The sequence below is a fragment of the Lonchura striata genome, chromosome 6 (assembly GCF_046129695.1).
Source record: "Lonchura striata isolate bLonStr1 chromosome 6, bLonStr1.mat, whole genome shotgun sequence".
NCBI classification, from domain to species: Eukaryota; Metazoa; Chordata; class Aves; order Passeriformes; family Estrildidae; genus Lonchura; species Lonchura striata.
Window position 1 is genome coordinate 57,607,108 of NC_134608.1, and position 14,807 is coordinate 57,621,914.

At 40.3% G+C, this 14,807-nt stretch overlaps 2 long non-coding RNA genes across 2 annotated transcripts in view; one reads left to right on the forward strand and one right to left on the reverse strand.

The window, feature by feature from the left end:
• The window catches only part of LOC116183763 (uncharacterized), a 28,831-nt gene extending 16,539 nt beyond the window's left edge, over nucleotides 1–12,292 (forward strand). The window contains exon 2 of the long non-coding RNA XR_004148457.2: nucleotides 12,126–12,292. This is a non-coding gene — a long non-coding RNA (uncharacterized LOC116183763). The remainder of the gene's footprint in view (nucleotides 1–12,125) is intronic.
• Nucleotides 1–14,807, reverse strand: part of LOC116183764 (uncharacterized) — a 63,459-nt gene that overhangs the window by 15,032 nt on the left and 33,620 nt on the right. The gene's annotated exons all lie outside the window — the stretch shown is intronic.

Genomic DNA, 14,807 nt, shown 5'->3' on the forward strand with positions numbered 1-14,807 from the left:
ATTTAAAAGTAATTAGTAAATGAACTTGACAGGAAAGAGAAACCCAGGTAATTCTAGAATCGTATTTACCATTAAATTCAACACTTTTTCAGAAAAGTAGTTTTCCTGAATTGACTTACACCCTGGTGAGCTCATCACAAACTTAAAATCTCATTTCAGCTTGAAAAATCAAACTTGCTGAGACAAGGCAATAAATAATGTCGTTCAGTATGGGCAATAAATAACCAATTTAGCTGCTTTCCAAATCCATTTACAACTAATCATGTAGGCATTAAGCAGTTTTATAACTGATACCTAATGGCCACATAATAATATATTTATTAGAGCTAATAATTCCTGTTATGCTGGTCAATGGACGAGCATGGTTCATCACCATCCCTAATGGGTGTTTATGAAGTAAAGAGGGAGGCTGTCAGGGAGTGACTGGTACCCCCCACAAACAGGGCTTCTTTAATGTACTCTGTTTTTCTTGGAGAATAAGGTGCCAGGGGCCTGTCATGTCATTTTCTGACAGATTCATTGTCCCAAGTTTTGTCTGGAGAGTGCAGTGACTGCAGCAGGCTGGAACACAGAGGAAACTGGAAACCTTTAAAGCAGAGCACAAAAACAACACATTTATCCATCCGTGCTATCCATCTTGAAAAGTCTTTGTGCCACTAGAAATGAGCAAAATTAGCCTTCAGCTGTCAACTAAAGCAGCTCAGTTTGCAGTTAGAGTTGGGTAGGAAATTGTTTGTATCCCAGCACCGACACCAAGCAGGAGAAGGGAGATTCTGAAACTCTTTGTGCTCCTCAGGCTGTGGTTCCCCCTGGACTCTGGCATAAGTTTAATTAGCCCCAGCTCATTCTTTTCTTCTCAGCATCCTTACCTGGCCCTGGGAAGCAGCTGTGGAACACAGCATTCCAGCTACAACCCCATGTCACCCCTAAAAGTCTATTTTTCCTACACTGCCATATGTTTCTCATGTCAGGGCTAGAATTAGGGCAGGTGTGAGCCATAGCATGAATTATCCTCTTCAGTCTTTGGGAAATAGCCACGGGCAAGGATATATCTTGAGCTGTTTCCTCTTTCTAAGGTCCCTTTCATATTGCTTGAGCTGGGAATTTCACATACAAGTCCTTTCTGTTTAATTTCTAGAGAATGTTCCTTGGCATTGATTGTGTCAAGATCTCATTTTCCCCCTGCTGCTCACTGAAACTTCTTTAAAAATGCTCAAAAATCTTCCCCACATAAGCTTCTCTTCATTTATTGCAAAGTAGAACGAAGAGCATTTTAAAAACAAAATTCACAGGCTTGTGGGCATTTGGCTAATACATTGAGTGTAAAGAGTACAGATGGGAAGATGGATTTTGCCTGCTGTCCTCTGCTGTTTCAGCTGTGTGAACCCCAGTCAGAGCCTGTGACAACCCTCCATGCCACCAGAGCAGTACATCCGTGATACCCTGGTCCCTGAGAACAGCAAAAGTGACTCAGCATCCTCTGATGCCTTGTCTGGTGACTGTGAAGGGAATTATCACAGCTTTTACTGACAAGGCACAGAGAAGAGACGAGGAAGAAGCAATACTGCATCAGTGCCAACAGCAATAGAGAAAGCTTGCTTAATGTGCCAGCAGCCTGAGGTAGGGAATATCACTGAAAACTCACCTTAATAATGTTGCATTTGGAGGTAAAGCCCTGTCAGTCAGCAGTCTCATTTATGGTTTCACTGCTCTAATCTAACACTGAAGAAAAGCTTTATTAAAAGTATTAAACTGACAATATCATTCCCTTCCTTGTCACCACCTTAGCCTGAATCTGTGTTTGTTACAAACACACTGACACCTTCTCATGTGGCAAGCACATTTCTCTCTCTCTCTCAGGATTTTCTTAGATGTGCACAGAGAGAGAGAAAGAGAAAACAATTTCTATTTCTGCTCCTTGTTTTTCCCATGTGGAATGTGTTTGGAGAATTGTTTACCTGGAGTGAGTGCTTGGTTGGATTCTGGTGAGGATTGTTTGAGACTGATGGCCAATCCAACCCACCTGGGGCTGGGCTCTCAGAGAGGGTCATGAGTTGTGTCAGAGTCAGAGAAAGCAATATGTAGTTTTAGTATCCTCCTTTTATATAGCATATTAATGTATTTTAGCATAGTTATAATAAAAAAAATCATTCAACCTTCTGAATTGAGTCAGATATTGTAATTTCTTCTCATTGGGTTCACCTGCATTTATAATAATCTCACTTGGGACAGCGTTTTCCAAGGAAGAGAACTGCACCAGTGCTGCCCACACCTCTTCTCCTGCTTCCCCTCACTACCTCTGAGCAACCCCTCACAAGAACAACAGCATCAAGCCAAAATGTAGAATTCAAGGCCTGTTCACCCCTTGCTAAAATAACCCCAGTGAGGGGTCATAGCCCAAGGGCTGCTATCGCTGGCCTGGGGATTGTACAAGTCACGAACGGGACAGGGCTGCTGTGGAACGCCTCTCGAGCTGTTTTATTTCCCAGCATCACTCTCATTACATGGTTATGACAATGGGAAGATGCCAGCAGCTCACACGCCAGGCAATAGATCAAGAACTTACTGTTACAGCTCACTTTACAAGCTTTTTGACCAGTCACACAAAGCAAAAGCATACTGACAGTAGTTCTATCCAATCACTATAAGCACACATACCTTTGGTTAAAACAATTCTTGCTTATTTCAAATACAATACTTGCTTGTAAGCCTTAAGATACAATCCACAGAGCTCCATTATTAAGCTTAGACCTTCCTACTATCTCACCAGATATACTTTTCTGCAAGGGAGTTATTCTTATACATTTCTTTAGGAAGTTATTCTACCCAAGTGTTAATACACAGACCAGTGTTCTATTTGTCCTTTCTTTCTACTTCTTGTATAATTTTTCTGCTGACAAATCTTACAGCTACTGCTCAGCTCTAATCACCATCCTGCTGTCTCTGAGGCCTGCCTTTCCCAACGTGCCCAAAACCCTCTGCTTTTAAGGAATCCCACAGGTTGGCTCAGGCTTGCACCCTCCCTGCTCCCAGCCACGCTCCAACAGGGAATTCTCTCGCTCAGCCTGACCAGGTTGGCACTGGCTGGCAGCACCCAGCAACTGCCCAGATGGATTTTGGTATGGAGCTGACCTATTTCCTCCAGTCCACATTGGTCATAAATTCAGAAATTCAGTGGAGAAAGATGTCCTGTGGATGTGACAGCCTGGTCAGAGAGTGAGAAAACCAGGTAAGTTTTCTCACGGCAGACTTGTGAGACTTTAGGGAGTTGTGGAAAAACAATGATAGCTTGTAAGCAATCTGCAGGTGGTATTTTCCTACTCTGTGTTTTCCTGTTTTTCACAAAGATTGTTTATAAGAAAGGTATTTTGTTAATTAGTCAATTAGGTGAAATATGTTGATTAACTGACCAATCTGGTCTGCCTGTATCAGAACAGTGCATAAAAAGAGATTTTTTGCGGTAAAGCTGCTGCTGTGCTAACCAGCCTTCAGGTGAGTAGTTTCTTTCTCAACAGTGACAGATGCCCTCGATGTTCCTTCCTGTCTTCAGAAGGCAAGTAGGGGGAAAGGTTCCCTGTTCTTTCTTTTTTCCCAGCTAAAAGACAAATAGGATTTTGGCTTGACAGTCTTTGCCAGTCAGTGTCATTATGGAGCAGGAAAACAGCTTTCCTAGGGCAGATCATGGTTTTGAGCAGAGCACAGCATATCTGAGCTGATTTTTGGTGGGATATCTGCCCAAGGGAAGAAGCTGTCTAAGCTAAAGTAAAATGAGGTTTACACATTCAATTTATTTCAAACTACTTTTTAATTAACAATGATTCAAAATTAACAGTGATTGAAATATCAGAAGGCTTTAAATAAAAAATACAATTATATTACCACTAATAAATATAGCTGACAGATGAACAAGGAAGAATATGAGCTGCATGGCAGACAAGGACCTCTCCAAGTCCAAAATTTCTGTGATATGATAGTAAGATGGTGGTTTGTGACTAACGTGTATTTTCAATAAAAGATTCCCCTTTTGTTTTAAAAAACAATGCTTCTTTAAAAGGTGATTCCAGAGTCTCTCACCAAAAATATGTTTCTTATGAGCTGAATTAATTTTTCCTGACCTTAACAAATAGTCATTAGTCACCCAAAACATGTCCCCCAGAGAATCAAACTGCCAGCAAAACTTCACATAACTCTAGAATTTATGCGTTTGAAGGATGCATTAAGTATTTCAAACAATTTCTGGGATGTTTTAGACCATAAAGTCTCCTTTCAGCTGTCATAGATCATTGGCTCTGCTTTACAAGAAACATTGTTTAACAGGTTTATAACTTGCCTATAAAAATGTGCTCCAGGCTAAAGCTCAGTATAAAATGTCTCAGCTAAAGGGTAATTTTTTTCATTACAACTTTTTCCTCCTTTGTTTAGCTTTTAAGATTAGAGCTGCCTCCAAAAACTCCCCTTTCACTGTAGGATTATCACCAATACTGGGGGTTGATTTGTGCTCTAAACTGCACGGAAGGGAAAGGTAATCCAGATTTAGAAAAAACACCACAAAACCATCAGCAAATGAACACCCCAAAAATGCTGGAACTGTAAGTTTTACATGGTCAAGGTTTTAGATTTTTAAGGTAATGTGCTGGAACACATTCTTAAAAGAGCTGTGACTTAGTGCGCACTTCAGACCATACAAAAGGATGTAAGATAATTAATGTATTACCATTTCAGACTGGGGCATCTGTAACAGAGTGCTCCATCAACGCACCTGTTGAAAGTTTGTGGTTCCATAAAATCTGGAAAAGAACCAGCTAAAGCTGTTTGGTCTATTCATTTCATCCAATGCAAAAGCTCATCCCAGTGAGCATCACTTGGGCAAGCTCAGAACTAATTTAACATTCTCAGAAGCAGAAAACATTCAGCCTAATGATAATCAGTGAAGTCAGGTCCAGGGCAAGTAATGTTCAGCAACTTGAGCTCATTTTTATGTTCAATTATTTGGCTCATAAAAGCCAAATAGGTGTTAATGCCTAGGGAAGAATAGGAATCATTAATATAAAGTTATATGAAACTACTATAAAGAGACAGCATTGGGATTTGTTGTGTTTTTTCCCCTAACAACTGCAGAAGGGATATTGTTGGAAAAAGTAGTTGGAAAAAGATTTTCCCCAGTCTTCAACAGAGTGAGTGAAATTGCTGCATTTTTGCAAAGTTTCTGGACAAGCTGCAGCAGTACTGTTGGTCAGAGGGGCAGCAGGGTGAGAACACTCAGTGGAGAACTTTGGCATCAGAGATCCTGGGCAGTCCCAACTCTGCTCTGGTTGTGACACCTACTTCCATACCCATTTACAGGAGAACCCTTGGGGCCCTCTGTCCTTTCACTGCCTCATTGTTCTGGGCATACAGGGCAGAGTTACACTTCCTAGAAACAGCAGAGATACTGCTTCAGCATTTAAGACACCCAGAGAAAAATGTCCTATTTCCAATGCTTACATAATTACTTCAAATCCTGATCAGCTTCCTGCCCTAAAAGCCTCACAAGGGTGTTTTATGCTTCTTTCAGAATCATGTGGTCACAGGTGCTACATGTACAAGCTGCTTTTTATACCCCCTACAGCAGTATTTCCCTGGTGTTCACTTTTGGCCCTGAGAGACTTGGCAGCCCATCCACACCTTCTCCAGGAGCTGGGGGTGTTCAGCCTGGACAAGAAAATGCTCCAGGGAAACCTTGAAATGTCTTCTGGTACTTAAAGGGGCTAGAAGGGAGCTGAGAGGAACTTTTGAAAAGGGCAGGTGGTGTTAGAACTAGGAGGGATGGCTTCAAACTGAAAGAGGGCAGGGTTGGATTGGGTATCAGGAAGAAATTCTTCCCCTTGTGGGTGGTGAGACACTGGCACAGGTTGTCCAGAGAAGTTGTGGATGCCCCATCCCTGGAAGTATTCAGGGCCAGGTTGCATGGGACTAGTGAAAGGTGGCAGTGTGTTGGAACTAGAGAACCTTTAAAGTCCCTTCCAACCCAAACTGATAGTAAAAGGGTTTAAAATCATGGGGATTTAGGGTTAAAATGAAAATTAAGCTTAGTAGGCCCTGAAAAGAAAATAAATATCCTGAGTACAGGAAGACTTTGTACCTTAATAGAACTGCACCTGTGTAGCTAGTACATGATAAATGATATAATTGTTAGATGTGATGATTGTTTAGTAATTAAATATAATTACTGTTTAATTGTAAGAATAATCATGAGAAACTGTGGTCAGGGGCCTAAGAAAGATCACGAGAAACTCATGTCAATGTATAAAATAGAGCAATGTAAGTTTAATAATAATTAATATGTAAGTTATATAAGGATAGAACATAAAATACATTGAGCTCGAAAGCCATGTCGGAGTCAGATTTGGGTCTGTACCCCTGATTCCAGAGCTCTCAATAAAAGCACCTGCAGATAATCATATCCCGTGATTCTGTGTGCTCCTGAATGCTAACAAAACCATTTTATGAAACAATTCTGTGCCCCTTTAGGTATTAACTAAAAGTGCAGAACACCAATATGTTGCCATGCATCAGTGACAGGGTGCTTGTGCCTCGCCAGATGAGCAATATTATGGAGACCATTGTTTACATCTTATTTTGCCCAGTACACTCCAAAAATCCCACAATCAAATCAGAATATACCACAAAATCCTGTGGGTGGTGTGCAAAGGCAAAAACTTCTTAAAAACTTTCTGTAGAACCAAGCTATATTAACCTGCAAAACAGCAGTGGTGATGCTCCTTTACTTTTTCTATGATCACCAAGCTTTAAGTTGATAATTATTAAAATGAACATATCAACTAAAACAATGCATTTGTTATCCATGAGTTGCTAGCCATATACAACTTTGTCTTTAGGTTTTGAAGAATTACAGAAACAATATTAAAAGTTAAAGGCTACAGAAGCAGGGAAGAAGTTGGGATTTTCAGTGGCAACCCAACTTCATTCCTAAGAGTGGAATTTACTGGTGATTAAGCCTTTTTCTGCTAAGTGATGAGGACATAAATCTAATCACTGAGATGAAGTTACAGGTAAGCCAAAACAGCTCAGCCCCACTATGGGTGAGAAGCACACATTTGATGTTCTGTCAGAGGGAGTTCTGCAGAGTCACTGCCCCCTCAATGACAAGGCTGAGGGGATGGAGATGCCCAGACTGAAAATACACCCTTTTGTGCCTAATTCAGTTTATAAATCTCATCTTTATAAGGGGATACAAGCACAGGCTCTATTTGTACTAAAGAAATGACTCATAGGAGAGACTTAAGGACCTGGGAGAGATTGTAATACTGCATCTAATTTTGGAAACACCTCATGATTTGTCTCCTCTTTCACTGCCAATGGAAATAATGAAGGGAAATAGCAGGTGCACCAGCAAGTCCTGGCAGTTGTGACCTTTGGGAGAGGGACCTGGGATTTACAGAGGACAAGATTCATTGCAATCACAACACACCACACTCAGCTGCTGATTTTCAGGCTCACTAAAATTTACTGGAATACCCCAGCCCATACACCAAAAGTCCAGCACCCACAGGAAGGGAACAAATAGCCCAGTCTGCAATTTTCACCAGTAATTCCAAAGAACTATCATGTTAACCAATATGATGTAAACTTATAACATTTTTCCTCATAGGACTCATCAGCATTACACATTGCAAATCTAATACTAAGGCTTTTTCCTTGGACACAGACATTGTAGAATAGAAATATGAACATGATGCAGAAGTGGACCATCTGATACTAAAGTCCAGTGCAATTACAGACTTCTGGGAAGCAGAATTAATTTAGGCACTAATGGAAGAACTTGCTTTTTTGCTGCTTTCCTTTTGAAGGCATTTACCTAACTCACACATCCACATCTCTTGTAATTGTCCTTTCCTCATAAAAGTGAAAAATAAACCCTGGAGGCATCCCATTTGCGAGTTGAGACAACAGCTTTCACCATACATCCAAAGTATATTTGTGTACCTGCATATGTACACAAAAAAGCAAGCCTTCATTCAGGAATTAGTTATTACCTGCACATAGACATACAGGATGCTGATTGATTTCTGCAAGCAATAGGAACAATAAATTAGGTCTGGACTGGATATGCAATGCAGCACATTGAACCAGACTTCTCTGAAGCACTTTGAGAACTTTATCTGTCCCCATTTAATTTTAAAAATGCTCTTCTAGCCCTCCTAGCTTCATCTCTGGTCTTTCTGGGACCTGGCGACAGAGACATGCTACAATTGCTGGGATTTTTTTTTTTTTTTTTTTTTTTTGTCCCACAAAAGAATGTGTTTTTCTTGGCATGTGTGGGCATGATGGAAAGAAGATAGGAGACATTTCTCATTTGTAATCTTTCTGCCTGCCCTCAAATCCCATTTCTGGTTCCTAAATGCAAAACAACTGGACAGCTACACCTGGGCCAATACATTGTGTTGCTGTTCCTCTGTGTTTACCCCGTATTTGATGCAGCAAATCCTGAGCACTGGTTCCTGACACCCACAGAGGTTAACTGAGAAGTCTTCCTTGCTTGTCTATACACAATGTTTTTCCAGCACTTGCTACCCCAGAGAATCCTTCACTGACTTTACTCTGTAATCCAATAGGAAGTTTTTCACACATTTCCTGAGTAGACAGAAAACCCATTTCAGTTAAAAAAAAAAAAAAAAAAAAAAAGATTATTTAAGTTTCAGTAGTGCAGTGCCACAGCAAAATGTTTTTCTGCCTTCATAATATATCACTGAAATATTTTATTTACAGCAGAATTTGTTCCGGAGATTAGTGACTAAAATATGCTGTAGGCTAAGGTCATAAATTTTCAGATCTCATTCAATGAGTTTTAAGATGTTAAGTACATTAAATTTTTAATTGAAAAGTAACTCAACTGCAATGTCATAACTTGAAAAGTCCAGAAACCTTACAAAGTCCAGCTTGCATACACTTACACTAAAAACATTATATATATATATATATATATATATATATATGCTATTTTTATACTAAAAACAGAGCACTACATGTTTCTATATATGTCTGAATTTGCCTCCAGTTACTCTCAGACTTCTCTTTTCTTCCAGTTAAGTAAATTTACTCTCACATTCAAACCTGAGAGAAGTCCCAGAACAGCATGTAGCCCCTGAACTCCCAGGGCCAGAGACCTCCCACTGCCTTTAATACTTTTTGCATCAGATCCTGAAAGAGCCTGTGTTGATAAATAACTTCATTTGTTACTAGAGTGGCCCATAAGCCTCTAGAACCCAAGTTTTATTAAACAAACATAAAACTCCCCACAATTTAATTTTCACATTCATAAGGAATATATTTTTTCATATATTAAGGCCCTTTAAATATAATTTGTATGTATTTTTTTAAATCCAATTTATATCTCATTGAATACTGAGTAAATATACATGTAACAATAAAATATGCTGGCTTTTAATCAACAAAATATTTAATAAGCATGGTCCTAACTTTGTCCAATAAGCCTGAAGCTGTTTTAATGAATCAAATCTAGAGTTAATCTGAGCCAAACTTTATTCAAGGATTTACAATAATAATCTTTGTGCATATAAGAAGCAGAAAAAGTTTTTGTTACCTGAAAAAATATTCTCTGTAAAAATATTTTTGCTCTGTAGAAATATTCAGTGGCCCCTCAGCTCTAGAACAGTAAGGAAGCATTCCTATAACAATGTTTCCAGAATGGAATGAATAATTCTCAGCATTTAATAATTCCCACCATTTAATAAAGAATGGATAATTCTTAATTCTGATTTGAATGCATGACAGAAAAATCTCATGGGAGTCCCAGTTTGATCCTGTTCAATAATAAGCAGAATCTGCTCTCCTTAGAGATTTGTTCCTTGATGTGTCTCTCTGACTACAGGTGGCCAGGAGTAGTCTCTGCACTGACCATGCTGGGCTGTTTGCACTCAGACACAAATATAACACTGCTGAGTCCACGCCAGCACACAGCTCATTTATATTTTACTGAAATCAGCCCCACCAAAACAAAAGAAAGCTGTTCTCCCAACCTACTGCACCTCCCTTTGCCTTGTTCCATGAGATCAATTGGCAAGTAGGGCTTGCTACAAATAGAGACCACAGCACAACCTTATTTTCTTCCCTTCATAGTAATTAAAAAAAAAAAAAAAAAGCTACAGCCCACAAAGGCCTTATTAATTTCCTTTATTGACTGAAATGTAAGACACAAGGCGCCCCACAGCTCCTGAGCCACACAACAAAATAAGTGAGAGGACCAGCAGTGAAAAACACCAAATAATGGAACAAAAGAAATTATGAAAAGTAAAGTAAGAGATCAATATGCTGTTTTTCTGAAAGACTGTGCTCAGCTTTAAAAACAGAATGGTTTGTGCTGAATATTTGATTAGCTATAGATCACTAAAGAAGGATTCCAGACCATCTGGAGTCTATTCTGAAAGCTGATCTGGAAACCTCTAGCTCAAATATAGTCCCTGTGTGAACAAACATACATAGCACGACCTCATCAGCAAGTTTCTGGAATATATTTTAGACAAAAATATGTCATCTTTATCTCCTGGGAAACCTGAGATGAAAAATAAAAGAACCCAAATACCAAAATATTAGGAAAAATTAGAGAAGCAAGGCATTATTTCTTAAAGGAGCAACAAGAGGGAGGGTAATACCAAAAAGCCTGATAAGCAGCTTTAGCTTCTAAACATTAAAAGATGCAATTATTTGACAATGTCAGATAATTACCCAGATGATAAATATACAACTGCTGAGCTTTAACAAGGAGCTTGAAATGAAACTTGCAATATAGCAGAGGAACAGAAGCCTCCATTGCACTGGGAGGATATGGAAATTGGAGCATCACACAAACACTAAACAAAAGTTGTCTTAAAATAGAACTTGGAAAGATGCCACAGTTAATAGCTACAAATACAGAACATGCTGGTGTATTAAACATGGTTTTTAAATACAGCTTTAATCAGAATGGAAAAGAAAGGCAAAGAAAGTCAAATATTTTGGTCACCAGCAGCAGGGCAAAGAAAACTGAAATAATTCTAGACAGTGACTAGTGAAATACTTTTATTTTTACATTTAGATCAGGTTGGGTCAGACTAAAAAGCTTCCTCCCTGTTTCTATACCAATAATAGAACAATTAGTAGGTGTGTCTTGGAAGGAAAACCCAGTCTGTGTATAACACTTGAATTACAGTCAAGTGGTGCAGCATCTCCAAGGGCAAACAGCAAATAATATTCTGGAGGTGGTAGAAGAAAGAGATCCTTACAAAGCAGTTGATAATCAGCCTGCATAAGAGAACTTTGCCCTAAGAATCAGGGAAAACCTTTCCAGAGTGTATTTCCTGGATTTTAATAAAGCTGGTATCCTGGGAATCTAAAAAATAGGACTGGAATCAGAATTTGGTTCGTTTTTACACCTGGAAGGGTTTCCAGAAAGAAATCCAATGATAAATAAAAGCTGTAAAATATGAACTGCCTGAGTATTTAAAAAAACCAAGATGCAGCCTGGAAGTCATAAATGTGTCTCCAAGCTGGCCATGACTGAGCAATGCAATCAGGCAGGGTCTTACCAAAGGGAGTTCCAGGCAAACTTTCCACCCTCTCCTTCCTATCATCACAGCTTGTGCTCACAGCAGAGGATCCAGATGTGGGGACGTATTTTCCCATTCTGACAGGGACTCTGCAGGTGGTGACAAAGAGTATGTCAAGCATGAAGCACATTTCCCTATAACCCAGGTATGTTGTGAAGTACAAATGTGGTATTTGGAGTTTTCAAGAACTGGGAGAACTGCTTCTAGTGAAATCTCAAACAAAAATGCCAGGAAAACAAAAGGAAACCTATCGAAAAAAAGGGAATCTTAGGTCATTGCCTTCTGACTCACTTTTGAATCTTGAGAGAAAATGGTTTCATGAGTTTAGAATTTATGCATCTATCTATATATATTATTACAATTTTAGCAAGCTAAATTGATATAATCATATGGCTTAAAGTAACACTAGTAAAATCTGCTAAGACAGTAAAATAGAAAACCCCTGAACATTTATCTCAGAGTGACCCCAGATATTTTCTCCAGCCATATCTTTATTTTTCTATAAATTTTTTTTTATAGATTTCCTGTGATTACAATGGATCTGCTTTTGAAAAACCTCAGCCTCTAAAAATACATATTCTACTTCAAAAGAAAGAAAAGTGGAGACTAAGGCTCGTCACCCAAGTAATGGAAATGTGAAATGTACATGTAAATGTGTGTAAGATAAACAATACTCTTTCACTTGTTTACCCTCATGTCTCTAGTTTGTCTTCTCATACAAGTCACAAACAAGCAAAGACACTGTGACAAAACCAGCAACTGGGAACAATTTCCAAATACTCCATGCTCAGGAACAGTCAATCATTTGACAGAGACCAGGCACAGGACATTTACTTTTATTCCTACCAGATGAAACTGAGCTTCTACCTAAAACTCTGTGCTTATGAAGCTGGAGTGAAAAGATCCCTGCTTTAAAATGATGAATGAAATTTACTGCTGCCAGTTGTGAATTTAAATGCTTAAAATCGTCCACTAAGGTATATTTGAGCACACAAAAATGTCCTTCATTAGGTTCTATTAAATCTTATCTATTTGCACATGCATCTCTATCTTCTGCAGCCCTAACATGCACTAGAAGGGGCAGCAACACTCCCTTTCTCTGTAATAAAAATAATGGACAGGCAGACAGAAAGTGCAGATATTCTCCTCCTGTAGCTTCCAGTGATGCAAACCACAAGAACAAAGCTCTGGGAACATCTTCACAGCTCAGAGTACCTTGGTACTTGTGTGACAAACTCTGAGGTACGTCAGGAATGGTAAATTGCAAGGGGTTCCAGCTTCCTCTGCAGGACAGGCTGGATGGAACTCCTAATACACTGTCAGGGTTTGACCCTGGTGCGATGCCAGTGCCCCCACAAAAATGCACCTTCCCCAAATCAGTGCTGTGAGATGTGATCAGAACAGAGCAGAGCAGGCCCAAGCTTAGAAATAAAGGAGAAAGAACTGTATTAAGCTATGACTTTGAAAAAAGCACATGCTAAATTCAGAATGAAAGCCTTCCAAAACATTCCTCCTCCCCCCATCTAAACTCCAACAAGCCACAGTGAGACACAACTTGGACTCTCAATCAAGTCACCACCCTTCAGATAATCAATACTGAGTCCATCAGGGGAGAGGGGAGTCTCTCTTGCACCACAGACCCCCAGGAAACACACCTGCCACCTCTTGTGTTTCCATGTCACACATGGCACTGCCCAGAGAGAATCTGCCAGTGTGACCCTCTCCTCTCCATGTCACAGTGCTCTCACCACTGTGTATGGACCCAGACTGCTCACAGGGCTCCTTTAAGGATGCTTTACCAAGGACCAAAAGGACAACAGTTCAGTTTCTCATTTTGGGACCACAGTCCCCCCCATTTTCTTCCTCCCCTGGGGCTGAGGGTGCAACAGAGATCTTCTTCCTTCTGGAGACACAGGGCACCACCACACCCTCCTCAACTCTTCTCTGTTCACTCCATTCCTGTGCTGGCAGTCACTGGAGCAGGTCTCTTGGCTCACCAGCATCCCCCTAAAATGCAGTCTTTGTTGCAGGAGAAATTGGTTCAGTCTGTGGCTAACAAGAAAAGTCCAGCCAAAAGCCACTCCATCATCATCCCCCACCTAGGATTCTTGTCCTAAATCTCAGGTCCCAGAGTGTCTCTCTTCTCTTTCAAACTGAGGAGGAGTAATATTTCACAAAGCTCTCATTCCCTAGGAAAGGGTTAAAAGTCCTGGACTCCCTGGACAGCTGAAATCTCAGCCCAGACTCCATCTCCCACGCTGGGCACCTTCCCACCCTTCTCCTTCTCCTCTGCTGGCAAATTTCCAGGTGCCTTCAGGCTCTCTGTCCCTTCCCCCTTCACCCCTGGCCCACCTCCCCAGGCCCATGGCTTCTCCTCCCCAGCCAGCCCATGGCTGGGCAGGGCAGAGTCTGCACCCTCCAAAGAATCAAAAAGAGACAGTTCTGCTGGGAGTTCTGGCTTTTAACCCCTGTCTTCTCAGAGGGGTGTCCAGCCATCCAAACCTGACACTGATCGGTTTGACCCCTGAGAAAATTCATTTATGTGTCAAACCACGACATACACAATAGGAGAACCTCAAATAAACCATATTGTTAGAATCTGAGCATTAAAAAAGAACAGAGAGCTTTTTCAAGAACATGGGCTTTGGGAGGAGAAGCTGCTCCTTTGGGAGTGAGAAGCTGCTCACTTCAGCTGCAAACATCCTGCAAACTAAGGTGTTTATAAAAAATGAAATGACAGTTGTTCTGTGCAATTAGGTCCACACATATCCTCAGCAGATGGTCAAGGCATCTGTACTGATTTAAACCTGCTTCTGGATTCTAACAGGTTTCCTTGATGGATGTGCATCCTTCCCTCTCCTTTGACACACTCATTTTATTCCTCCCAGCAAAGGTTTCACTCAGCACTTACAGATATGCTGCAACTTGACAGCTATACAATTTACCCTCCCTAACAGAAGACAAAAGGTACTTATGTCCCATTATCCTCACAAAAGCCTGGCCTGGCCTAAGATTGTAGGAGAATTGAAATTTCGATTTTGCTGCAAAAAAGCAAACTCAAAATTGACTATTTTCCCTTCATTTTAAAAGGCTCTTGGTGATTGATTTAGGGACCAGTTCTCTTCTGTAAGGCAGCTGATGCAAAGCAGCATTAATGACTGGTACAGTGCCTTTCCTTACAGCCACGTCACCAGTGGTTCT